General features: G+C 42.6%; 1 protein-coding gene across 1 annotated transcript in view; it reads right to left on the bottom strand.

The window, feature by feature from the left end:
• Tet1 (tet methylcytosine dioxygenase 1) overlaps window positions 1-12,046 on the bottom strand; it is a 62,886-nt gene that overhangs the window by 29,466 nt on the left and 21,374 nt on the right. The gene's annotated exons all lie outside the window — the stretch shown is intronic.

Below are 12,046 nucleotides of genomic sequence, written 5' to 3'. Positions count from 1 at the left end.
TCCAGCTGGAGTTCAACAACTTAATAGTACTTAAAATGAGCTTAGAGGCAGGGTTTCAATAGCATTTGTTAAATCCTAGACCTGATATCTTCAGTCTGCCTCCACCTCCACTTAAACCACACATAGCAGTTCACTCCTGACTCCCAGGGACGGAGTCATATACATATAAACCTGTTTGGTCTATGACTGTAATGTTGGCCAGAACTACATAGAGACACTCCAGTCAATCAAGCAATCACAAGTAGTACATTTGTTCAATGGTCAAAACTTGGCAAAGGATATGTGGGGCTCAGTTCAATACCTAGCATCACAAAAGATAGAGGGTATGGTGCAAATCTTAAGTGTGTTGCTTCAGGAATGAACTTTAGTAGTTTTAGGAAAGACTCCCACCAACAATTATTCTAATTATTCTTGCTTTGCCACAGCCCCCACTGGGTCCCTTGAGTTGCTTGTCAGCCAATAACCACGGATGTATCCTGTTTTCCAGTCCTGGCTTACAATTCCGGCCTTGCCTACTGGCATCAATTACACCTGGGGTTTCACCACTGTACTCTAAGTGTATATAAGACTGCTCTCTCTCTGGAACAAGTTGTGACAGATGCATATAGCACAAGTGGCCAGACGTCTCTGCTTTTAACTAAACATCCAGGCTTTCACGTGATACTTGGACTTAGTCATAGTGGGGGAAGTTCCACCCAGATTAGAAAAGAAAGGGAGGACCCTGAGAGATCACCCTCGGAAGGCTGGCCAGCAATTAAGGATTTTTGAGGGAAGATTAGTAAAGGTACAAAAAGGGGGCCTCAAGTCCTGAGAGTTGGATTGGAAATAGAGAAGTCCTGTCTCAAAAAGAAAATGAAAACAAAACAAAAAAATAGAATAGAAAATGAGAAGTAAAAAACAAATAGAATAATAAAAGAATATACAGAGTCCAAATACTGAATGGTATTGTGCTGTCTTTGAATTGCTCAATTGCCAAGGAATGAATAACTGCTAAAACAGGCTTGCTTGTTGGATTAATTCAACTTACATATTTCAAAACGACTTTGACTTCAAAATTTAAGTATAAGGACACATTACTTGGGAAAAGAATTTCTGCTTGTGTTTCCAAAGAAAATGAAAAGCTGTGGATTCCTTCCAGACTATCAGGGTTTGATGAAGACCCCCCTAAAGCAATGGCCAAGAGATGCAACATCGAAGACACCTGGGACTATGCAGCCAGACCACTACAGTCAGGATTTCTGGGTTTTCTTAGGATCCCGATGGTATTTCAGTGCCCCCGATCAGCAGGAAGCAGTTTGGAAAGAATGACGCCCACATTCCCAAATATTATTTATGAGTGTTTTCATTTAAATGGACTCCACAAGTGGAGGTTCCATTAGACTTAGTCATGGCCTTGGAGCCACAATTGTATATCAGAATTAGCATTCTACATACTATATTTATGCTTATATATGAATTAAGACTTTCAAGATTAAATAATTTGCTTATTTAATGTTTATGGGTTTGATCGCTGTGTGTTCCTAGATGTATGTGTGCCATCACGTGTGCAGGAACCTGTCCTGGGCAGAAGAGGGTGTCAGAACACCTGGAAGTGGAATTGCAGGGTCTGTAGGCTACCATGTGGCTGCTCAGAAATTAAACTGGATCCATTGAACCAGCTGAACTTGTTTATCTCTTGATCCCAGGGTTACTTACATAGATGATTAATTTTCATCAACCTGTTGAAAATGGAATCTGTCATATGTAACAGATTCATACACACATATACAGCCAAGGATATAGTCCATTGTGGCACTGAAATTCCCAGGCAAACTTGAAGTATGGACCAGTGCTTTGTGCATGCTACCCAAAGGCTCTGCTACTGACCTATAACCTCAGTCATCTAAACACGATTCTTTTAATCTTTTTTTTTTTTCCCCTTTTGAGACGTGCTCCCAGCTCCCTCTTCTGGCTTCTCCCATCATCAGATAAGCAGGCAGTGCACTTAGAAACATCTAAGCAAGATTCTTACACCCATAAAAATGAAAACAAATCTTTAAAAAGACAACAGTTCTCCATCAGGGACTGAGAATATAGTTCATTTGTGCTCCTGCGCCTGGTTTCATTCACAGCAGTGAGATCTATAAATCCTGTCCAGAGCATGAGCTTTTAAGGCTGCACTATTTTCCATAAAGAACACAAACCATAGCCTGGTCTCCAGAGCGAGTGCCAGGATAGGCTCCAAAGCTACACAGAGAAACTATGTCTTGAAAAACCAAAGAAACCCTACCAAACAAACAAACAAAAACACCAAACAAACCCTTTCCTTTTCAAGAGGTAAAAAAGCAACCCCTTACAAGGGATTCTACATATAATATTCAGTGAGCTTTCCATGTGGTTGGCCTGTAATCCAAATCAAGGGATTAAAAACCCACAGAAGGCACTGGATGGTTCCGTGGTGAAAATGCTCTGATCTTGCAGGACTCCTGTTCCAGTTCCAGATCAACTGCAGTGGAATCCAGCTCTAGGAGGAGTCCTGGAGCTCAATGCCTTTGGCACTCATGTGCACATTACCCACACACAGACACACAGACAAATTAAAAGCAACATGCTGGGTGGTGGTGGTGGTTGTGCACACCTTTAATCTCTGCACTCAGGAGAGAGAAGGAGGCAGATCTCTGTGTTCAAAGCCAGCCTAGTCTTCAGAGTAAGCTCCAGGATAGCCAGGGTTACAGAGAAACCCTGTTTGGCAGTAGGGTTACAGAGAATCGGCTGTCTAACCAAGTGCTAGTGTGCTCCCCATGAACAAACCCTATTGTTCTTCCCTAGCCTGCTGGCTCATCAGGCCTAGTGACTGTCAAACCTGGTGACTTCTTAAGTAGCCAAAGCAAATCTATTCTTAGCTTGGTGTGGAGAGGTGTGGAAAAACAAAAGCAGGCCTTAGAAGAAACAAGAGCAGGTCCACGAGGAAGTTAAAATGCTCCTAGCATATTATGATGGGAGGACTGCCTCAAATATATAGAAATGGCGCTGGGTGATAGAGGCGCATGTCTTTAATCCCAGCACTGAGGAAGCCGAAACACACAGATTTGTGAGTTCAAGGCCAGCCTGATCTACTGATTTCCAGGACAGGCTCCAAAGCTACAGGGAAACCCTGTCTCCATAAAAATAAAATATATGTATACATTATACATAGGAATGAAGTAGCCATCTCCAAACACATTTGACTTTTGAGTAAGCCATGACAGCTTCATTAGACAAAACAATTCCTGCGCTGTCTCCTCAGCCATCCTGCTGACCTCCCTACTCAGGCAAATTCCTGTAAGCTAAGCATGGGAGTGGAGGAAGGAGGACCATTCCTGAGTTCAAGCTAGCCAGGGCTCCACACATAGTTTCCAGTTCTTGAGAATAGTGATTCATCTCCCTGTGGGTACCATGTAACACACACTCACCATGAAATTAGTATGAAGAAACTGCAAGTACCACATGAACCAGATAAATGACCTATGCATCCCAATGAATCTAGTGCAGTCAAGATGGCTCACCAGGTACAGCTGCTTGCAGAGCAAGCCTGGTAGTCAAGACAATTCACAAGTAAATGCAGTAAAAAGAAGGAAAGAAGGAGGGAAAGAAAGCTAAATCACAAGAGATGCCTACACACCAGCCATGTTTATTGTGGCTCTAGTCCCGGTATCCAAGGTGTAGGGCACCAGCATTTGTGCTGCTGTTCAATAAGATATTCGTACACAGTGGAGTTTTATTCAGTCTAAGAAGACTATTAGCAATATTTACTAAGCTTAAGTGATTGTATCATGGATGCCTGGAACTAGAATACAAGAATGTTCATATAACTATGAAATGGTATAATCTCTGATATTCAAAGTATTTCATCATAGGCCATAATTAATGTTTTTGAGAAATGCTCCTTTAGATCAATGTAGGAACCTCAAACTCATGGAAACCTACCTGCCTTGTCCTTCCAATTACTGGACTCACAGGCATGTGACAGGGCATTTGTTTTATTACAAACCAAACAAAAACCAGAAAAACATAACCACAATGAGGCAAGTCCCAATCACACATACCTGGGTAGACACTCTGACAGGAGCAAGGTTCAAGGCCAGCCTGAGCTACACTGGGTTTAAAGAGAGACAGGGATGCATAAATCTACCTCACTAGCTTCAAAAAAATCCCAGTTTTCATTTAGATCCTGAAGACTTGGGATATTTGCCAGGCTACACCACCTCATTCCCCCCCCTCCAATATTTTATTAGGTACCCCAGTGCCCACTCTAGAATTGGGTCAGGTGACCAGGCTATCTATTTATTTTGCTTCCCAGAGCTAGGATGGAACCCGGGGGTTTCCACCATCTGCAAACAAGCCCCCAAATCTTATGATTTACCCTTTAACCTCTTCAGGGTCTTTTTTGCCCTTGTTCACATCCCTGTGTCATTCACCACAGGCTCCCCCTGGCATTCTCCAAGGCACCTGAAGGGTGGGCCTTTCCATGTACAGTAAGTATCAAGTCTCTAGCCAGCTCATCGTTATAACTGCTTTCCAAGAACAGAAATTCCACAAAAGAGATTCCACTGGTGAACACTGGCACTGAGTGTCGATAATAAATTCCCTCAGAAAAACCGGTGCTTCCTGGAGCTCAAGTTTCCCCTTGTTCCTTCCCACATCTATCTGATCAAGTCTTCTGCAGAGTTTTCAGTACTGAGGAGCATCCTCGGGATGCCAGTGCATGGGAGACTGAGGCAGGAAATTGGCATGAGTTTATTAAGGATGCCTGGAATAAAGTAAGATCCCATCACAAAAATTCAAAACCAAACCACAAAGCACAAGTGTGTGAACCATTGCTCTGGACATGAGAAAAGAAGAACCATGGGGCTAGAGAGATGGCTCACACCAACTGCTCTCCCAAAGGTCCTGTGTTCAACTCCCAGCAACCACATGGTGGCTCACAATCATATATAATGAGATCTAATGTCCACTTTTGGCCTGCAGGTATATGTGCAGCTAGAACACTGTATACATAATAAAAAAATCTTTAAAAGAAAGAAAAGCCGGGCGTTGGTAGTGCAAGCCTTTAATCCCAACACTTGGAAGGCAGAGGCAGGCAGATCTCCATGAATTCAAGGCCAGCCTGGTCTACAGAGCAATATGCAGGACAACTTCCAAAGCAATATAGAGAAACCCTGTCAAAAACAAAACAAAACAAAACAAAACAACAACAACAACAACAACAAAAAACCACCAAACACTAAAAAGAAACACCTGACATTAATTTAAGTCACATTTGAAATCAGGTAAGTTGTAGGAACACAAACAAAATATATTCTTTAGTATTATGCTCTCGGTGACCTAGGCTTGAGGATAGCCTGTCCACAAAGTCAGACCATGTCCAAAATTGAAGCAGAGTTGGGAGTGCGGAGGAGAGAAGAGACAAGTTAGAAACGTAGCCCCCTTGGCAGAATGCTTGCCTAGTGTGCATGAAGCCCTGGATTTAGTCCCCAGGATCTGCAGGGGCTGTCCTAGGCATGGAATCACATCACTTGTGAGGTAGAGGCTGGAAGATCAGAACATCCTCAGCAGACTGGCATACAGGACAAATCAAAGCAGGATTCTGAATTCCATTAATTCTCATGACTAGTTTTTCACCAACCTTGACATTATTTAGTCAGAGTACCTATGCAGGCCAACACATAGTTCAGGAGGCTACTCTTCTTATAAAACCATCAACATTTGACTTTTCTGGCCGAATCTAGAATTTTTGTGTGCTGCTAACCAAGGAAATGAGGGCAGAAGAAATGAATCAAACATTCAAGTCTGGGGCTGGAGGGACAGCTCAGCAGCTAAGAGCAGAGGCTGCTCTTCCAAAGGACCCAGGTTCAATTCCCAGCACTCTCATGGGCACTGGCAACTGTCTAACTCCAGTTCCACAGAAACACATGCAGGCAAGATTCAATAAAGGGCATCTCTGTGTAACTTTGAAGTTGTCCTGGAAGAAGCTCTTGTAGACCAGGCTGGCATAAACTCATAGAGATCTGCCTACCTCTGCCTCCCAAGTGCTGGGATTAAAGGCTTGTGCCACCACTGCCTGGCTAAAATATAAATCTTTTTGTTTTTCTGAGACAGGGTTTCTCTGTGTAACAGCCCTAGCTGTCCTCCTGTCTCTTCCCCACCACAGCCTGTCTATAAAAAAAATGTCAAGTTTGTGTCAAGAACACAAACTGGGGGTTGGAGATTTAGCTCAGGCAAGTGCAAGTCCCTGGGTTGGGTCCTCAGCTCTTAAGGAAATAAAAACAAGAACAAAACACAAGGTGTTGACAAGATGAAGTCTCGGCACGTGTTACACTAACAGAAGTCTTCCTCTAAGGCCTCTTGGTATTTTATTTGTAAACTGGTTCAGGTTCAGGTACATCAGCTTGAGATACAGCTGTCTTATAGATAGTAAAAGCCATGGATAGGAAGTTCACCTGCCTAGAAGCCTTACCAGGATGTGTATATGCCAATATCCCAGGGGAGCAATTGCCTGGCATTTGTTTAAAACCCACAGGCTCTGGATTCCCTGAAATGAGGATCACCCTGGTGCAGTTGCTTGCACCTTTAATACCAGCCTTCTTCTGTAGGCAAAGGGGGATTTCTGTGTGTTCCAGGACAACCAAGGGATACATAGAGAATCCCTGTCTTGAGAAAACAAAAACAAAACCTAAAATCAAAGAGGAAAAACAACTGTTTAGCTAGTAAATGACTGCTACACTACAAGCCATGAAATACAGTGCTAAGCCCAATTATACTGAGGGCTGGAAAGAAGGCTCTGTGGTTAAAGATGATTGCCACAAATTATGAGGACCTCAGTTTGATCCCAGAACATACTTGGTGGAATGAAAATGAAGTACTGAAAGTATCCTCTGATCTCCAGAGGTTGTTTCAGAACAGGTAAACCAGAATATATGCATGCTTAACACAGAGTAAATAAAACAAATCCATGAAAGTAAGATCTGGCTCAAAAGACAGGTTCATGGCTTCTCTGCTGATATAGTTTGTAGTGGCTATGGAAAGGAAGGCTGAAATTCTGGAAAAGTGAAGCAGAAAGGAGCAAGATGCAATTAAGGTTACTCTGGGCTTGTTGGAGAAATCCACCTTCACCCCCTCTCTGGTTTATCTGTGTTGCCTTAGCTGTCCTAGAACTGGCTTTTGTAGAACAGGCTGACCTGCCTCTGCCTCCCTCTCACCCTCAATGTTGGGACTAAAGGTGCCACCACCACCTGTCTTGAAATCCTCTCTATGGCCTAATCCCAGTATGGTGGCAGACACCTGTAGCCAGAAGTTTGGAGAAATGCTTCCTCTTTGCTAAGAGACCAGCAGGTCTGTGGTGGTTCCCAAGCCAGCCAATAAGAGTCCATCTCAAAAAAGCTAGAGCAAAGAGAACAGGATGTTGAGGTCTGCCTGTTGGTTATATGGTCACTCACAAGACAGGAGTGTTATATAAAACCCTGCCTTGTAAAAACAAGAACTGTAAGCCACAGTGGGCTAAGAATGAAAATGATGTAGCTATGCTTAGAATTACTAAAAGCAAGCAGGCAGTGGTGGCGCACGCCTTTAATCCCAGCACTCGGGAGGCAGAGGCAGGCGGATCTCTGTGAGTTCGAGACCAGCCTGGTCTACAAGAGGTAGTTCCAGGATAGCCTCCAAAGTCACAGAGAAACCCTGTCTCAAAAAACCAAAAATCAAAAACCAAAAGAATTACTAAAGGCAAAATCTGCCAGGTCCCACTGTTCGAAAGACTGAACAGCAACTGAAACTCATTATTGCTGGTGGAAAGTCATAATATTGCCATGACTCAGCAATTCCACTTCCAATTATCCAGAACAAATGAAAGCATATGGTCTGTCCCTCCTCACATCAAACCTTGAATAAAAATCTTCACAGTGGATTTCTTCATAGTAAGGCAAGAAACAATTCAAATGTCAATCAAAAAGGGCACAATAGATAAACAACATAGTATATTTAACAATGGAACACTGCCCAGGAACAAAAGGGAACAAATTAATGTATTAAAAAACAAGTGTGAATGGCAGAAACTGTTAGTGCCCCACTGTCAAGAAGAATGGTTTTGGATTAGGAAATGGTTTTTAAAATATGACATCGAAGGCTGGAGAGATGGTTCAAACCATCTCCAACCCCAGCCACAGGAGATGATATCTTTTTTGGCCCTCCAAAGGCACTGACCACCCATGTGGTACACACATCCTGACAGGCAAAAAAGTCATACACACTTAACATAAAGGGCTTAGGCAACAGCCAGGCACGTGGGCACATATCTTTAATCTCAGCATTCTAAAGGCAGAGGCAGGCAGCTCCATGTTTAAGACCAACCAGGTCTTTGAAAAACTATTTCACCCCCCAAAAGGTAAATGGGGTTTTAGTTGTTGGTTACTTTTTTGTTTTTGTTTTTCGAGACAGGTTTTGGAGGCTGTCCTGGAATTCCCTCTGTAGACCAGGCTGGCCTCAAACTCACAGAGATCGGCCTGCCTCTGCCTCCCAAGTGCTGAGATTAAAGGCATGCATCATAACCACCGCCTGACCAGCAGGTACTTTTGAAGAAGTACAAAGTCATGTTTGATGGTAGCGATGACTGATGTTGCTATATATACTCAAAATTGAGAGGACATTATAATTACCACCTGAATGTTTTATGGTATGTAATATGTACTTGAAAACGATCATTGCACTTGCACATCTAATAGTTTAAGTGTGTACAAAGAGTCCAGTAGTGGTGGCACATGCTTTTAATCCCAGCACTTGGGAGGTAGAGGCAGGTAAATCTGAATTCAGAGATCAAGGCTAGCCTGGTCTACACAGTGAGTTCCAGGACAGACAGCCAGAGCTGTTACAGAGAAACACTGTCTCGAAGGAAAATAAGTGTATGAAGATTCAATTTTTCATAGAAAAAAACAAATATATCCAACTATAATTTGGCAATTAAAATAAAATTCAAATAGCAATGACATTTAATGTCATCTATATATACATTACATATCCACTTGCTTTGAAAACGCCCACACTTGCTAAGCTGTGGTGGCACACACCTTCAATCCCAGCACTCAGGGTACCCAAGCAGTCATCTGAGTTCAGCACCATCCTGCTCTACAGAGAGTTCAAGGACACCCAAGGCCACACAGGAAAACCCTGTCTCAAAAAACCAAAATAATCCCACACAATATCCAAGGACATGAAAACAGGAAAGTGGAAAATTTTTTTAATTATATTGTTTTTTGACATCTTTCAAGATTAGTTTTTTTGTATTTTGTTTTGCTTTGAAATAGTGCCACTATATAGGCTAGGTTTAATTAAAATCTCTTCCATCTTCTGGCCTGAGACTCCAAAATTCTAGAATTACAAAAACATGCAACCACGCCATGCAAAATGTTCCTTTGCATGTATGTAATCCCCATGTTTGGGGATTAGACCCATCCATCCAAAGGCTGAGGCAGGAGGATCAGAACTTCCAGGCCAGGATAGATTTCTTGAAGAGACACACATTTTCTTCTAGATCCAAGGACCAAGAGACAGAAACCCATCAGAAGGACTATTACCCAAGAAAACACAACAGCCAGCTGAGAGTACATGGGCCTGGGCTTTGAAAGATATTTAAATATCTCTCTCTCTCTCTCTCTCTCTCTCTCTCTCTCTCTCTCTCTCTCTCTCTCTCTCTCTCTCTCTCTGTGTGTGTGTATGTGTGTGCGCGCGTGTGCGCACGCGCGTCTAAGTGGTGCACACCTTCAGTCCCAGCACTCAAATGGCAAAGGCCAACCTGGCCTACATAGTGAGTTCCAGGAAAATCAGAGTTACAAAGTGCAAACCTGGCGAATCTTTCCTTTTCCTTACAGAACATAAGGCCTTGCCTATGCTATCACTGAGCTAACTTGCCAACCCCTGGATAAGCTTTGGGCTTGGCAAACAAATACATTTCTGAGAGGGGTCCTGAGGTATTTCGTTGTGTTTGTTTCCTGTGTCTGCCAGAGGAACCCTTGATGCTCTTACTTTGTTATCTTCACCAGTGGCAAATCGTTCCCTCAGAGCTGCCACCACCCAGGTCTGGAGAAGTGGCTGGTCAGGATGAGGGGTTCTCCCATTTTCCAAGCTGGGATTCTTTCTTGTGTTCTGCATTTCATGGCCAGTAGGGGTAGCAAAAGGCAGATAAAGGAAGAATGAAGTCTGTTTCATATTCCATACTGTCTAGGTTGCCACTGTTGTAACCTAACTATAGCTTCACAGCTACAGTCATCTGAAATTTAACTAGAGCCACAGGCTAAGTGGTTGACTCATGCCTGTTAATTCCAGGTTTAGATTGTGTACAAGAGAGATGTGACCTGATGGGAGGCCAGCTTGGCCTCTGACCTGGTTCCAAAAACAACTGTTTTGAGGCATGGTGGCAGATCTATGGTCTATATAGTGAGCTCTAGGGCTATGACAAGATCCTGTCCCAAACAAACAAAAATAATGAAGGTGCAACCTATAGCTTTGAGCTTCCTAGATGATCATTCTACCAGTGTGCTAAAACCATGCCCTATTATCCATTCTTCAAAACTAAAGATATTTGCCATTTCTATGCCAGAAGAACAATATCCTGTCTCCCTGCCCACTTACAGCTGTTTATTCCATTTCCAACTATTTCAAAAGCTCCTTGGGGGGCTAGAGAGATGGCTCGGTGTTTAAGAGCACTTGTCTGTTCTTCCAGAGGTCCTGAGTTCGATTCCCAGCAACCACATGATGGCTCACAACCATCTATAATGGGATCAGATTCCATCTTCTGGTGTGCATGAAGACAGAGCACTCATACACATAAATACATGAATAAATAAGTATTTTTTTTTTAAAAAAAGGAAGAAAAAAGTTCCTTAGAGCTCATAACAAAGGACCTCACCCACAGGCATACTTTCAACCAGAAATAAAATATGAAATGGAAGGGGCTGGAGAGATGGCTCAGAGATTAAGAGCACTGACTACTCTTCCAGAGGTCTTGAGTTCAATTCCCAGCAACCACATGGTGACTCCCAACCATCATCTGTCATGAGATCTGATTGCCTCTTCTGACATGCAGGCAGAACACTGTACACATAATAAAATCTTTTAAAAAATGAAAGAACAAAATAAATCTAGTGAGATGGTTCAGTGGATGGGGACAACTAATGCCAGGAACACACGCCTGAGTTCAGGCCTTAGGAATACATAATAGAGAAGTGACTCAAGTAATCCTCTGGCTTCTATGCAAACACACAAAGCAATAATGAAATGATTGGAGGTTCACAGACCTAACAAAGGGCAGAATCAGAGAGGTGCATGGTTTTGAAAGATGCTGAGATTAAGGAATAGAAGTACTGGAGTGTAAAATATGTTAAGGACAGACTCTGACCCACACAGCAAGGATGCCAGGACAGTAGCCCTGATCCTTTATCACTTATGATACAACAACAACGATGAAGACAATGATGAAGAGTCAGGGGGTGGTGGCACATGCCTTTAATACCAGCTCTTGGTTGGATCTTTGTGAGTTCAAGGCCAGCCTGGTCTACAGAGTGAGTTCCTGAAAGACAAGGCTACACAGAGAAACCCAGTCTAGAAAAACCAACAAGCTATTCCAAGCAGTTGGTGCACACTTCTAATCTTAACAGTTGAGTGGACAAGGTAGAAGGATTGTGAGTGCAAGAGGAGTCTCAGCTACTAGGACTGGACTATACTATGAAAACTGTCAAGAGACAGGACAGAGATGGTTCAGAAATGATTCCTACAAGCTGCTCTTAGACCTCCACAACTTCAAGTTGGCACACAGCCACCAATCCCCTCAAATAAATGTAATTTTAGAAAGATAAATGCCAAAGACATTCTACTACATCTTTATAACTGAAAATGAATTAAAGCCAATAGAGTTCATGCTTAACAAATATTTATTGAAATTATTTGTGTCTCACAGTTGAATTACTATATTAAATATGTAGGAAACAATATACTAAGAAAGGTGACCTCTGGTATCACGAATCTAGCACTATCAGAACAAGTA

The sequence above is a fragment of the Cricetulus griseus genome, assembly GCF_003668045.3.
Source record: "Cricetulus griseus strain 17A/GY chromosome 1 unlocalized genomic scaffold, alternate assembly CriGri-PICRH-1.0 chr1_0, whole genome shotgun sequence".
Taxonomy (NCBI): domain Eukaryota; kingdom Metazoa; phylum Chordata; class Mammalia; order Rodentia; family Cricetidae; genus Cricetulus; species Cricetulus griseus.
Note: the sequence above shows the minus strand (reverse complement) of the source record. Positions and strands in the feature narration are given on the sequence as shown.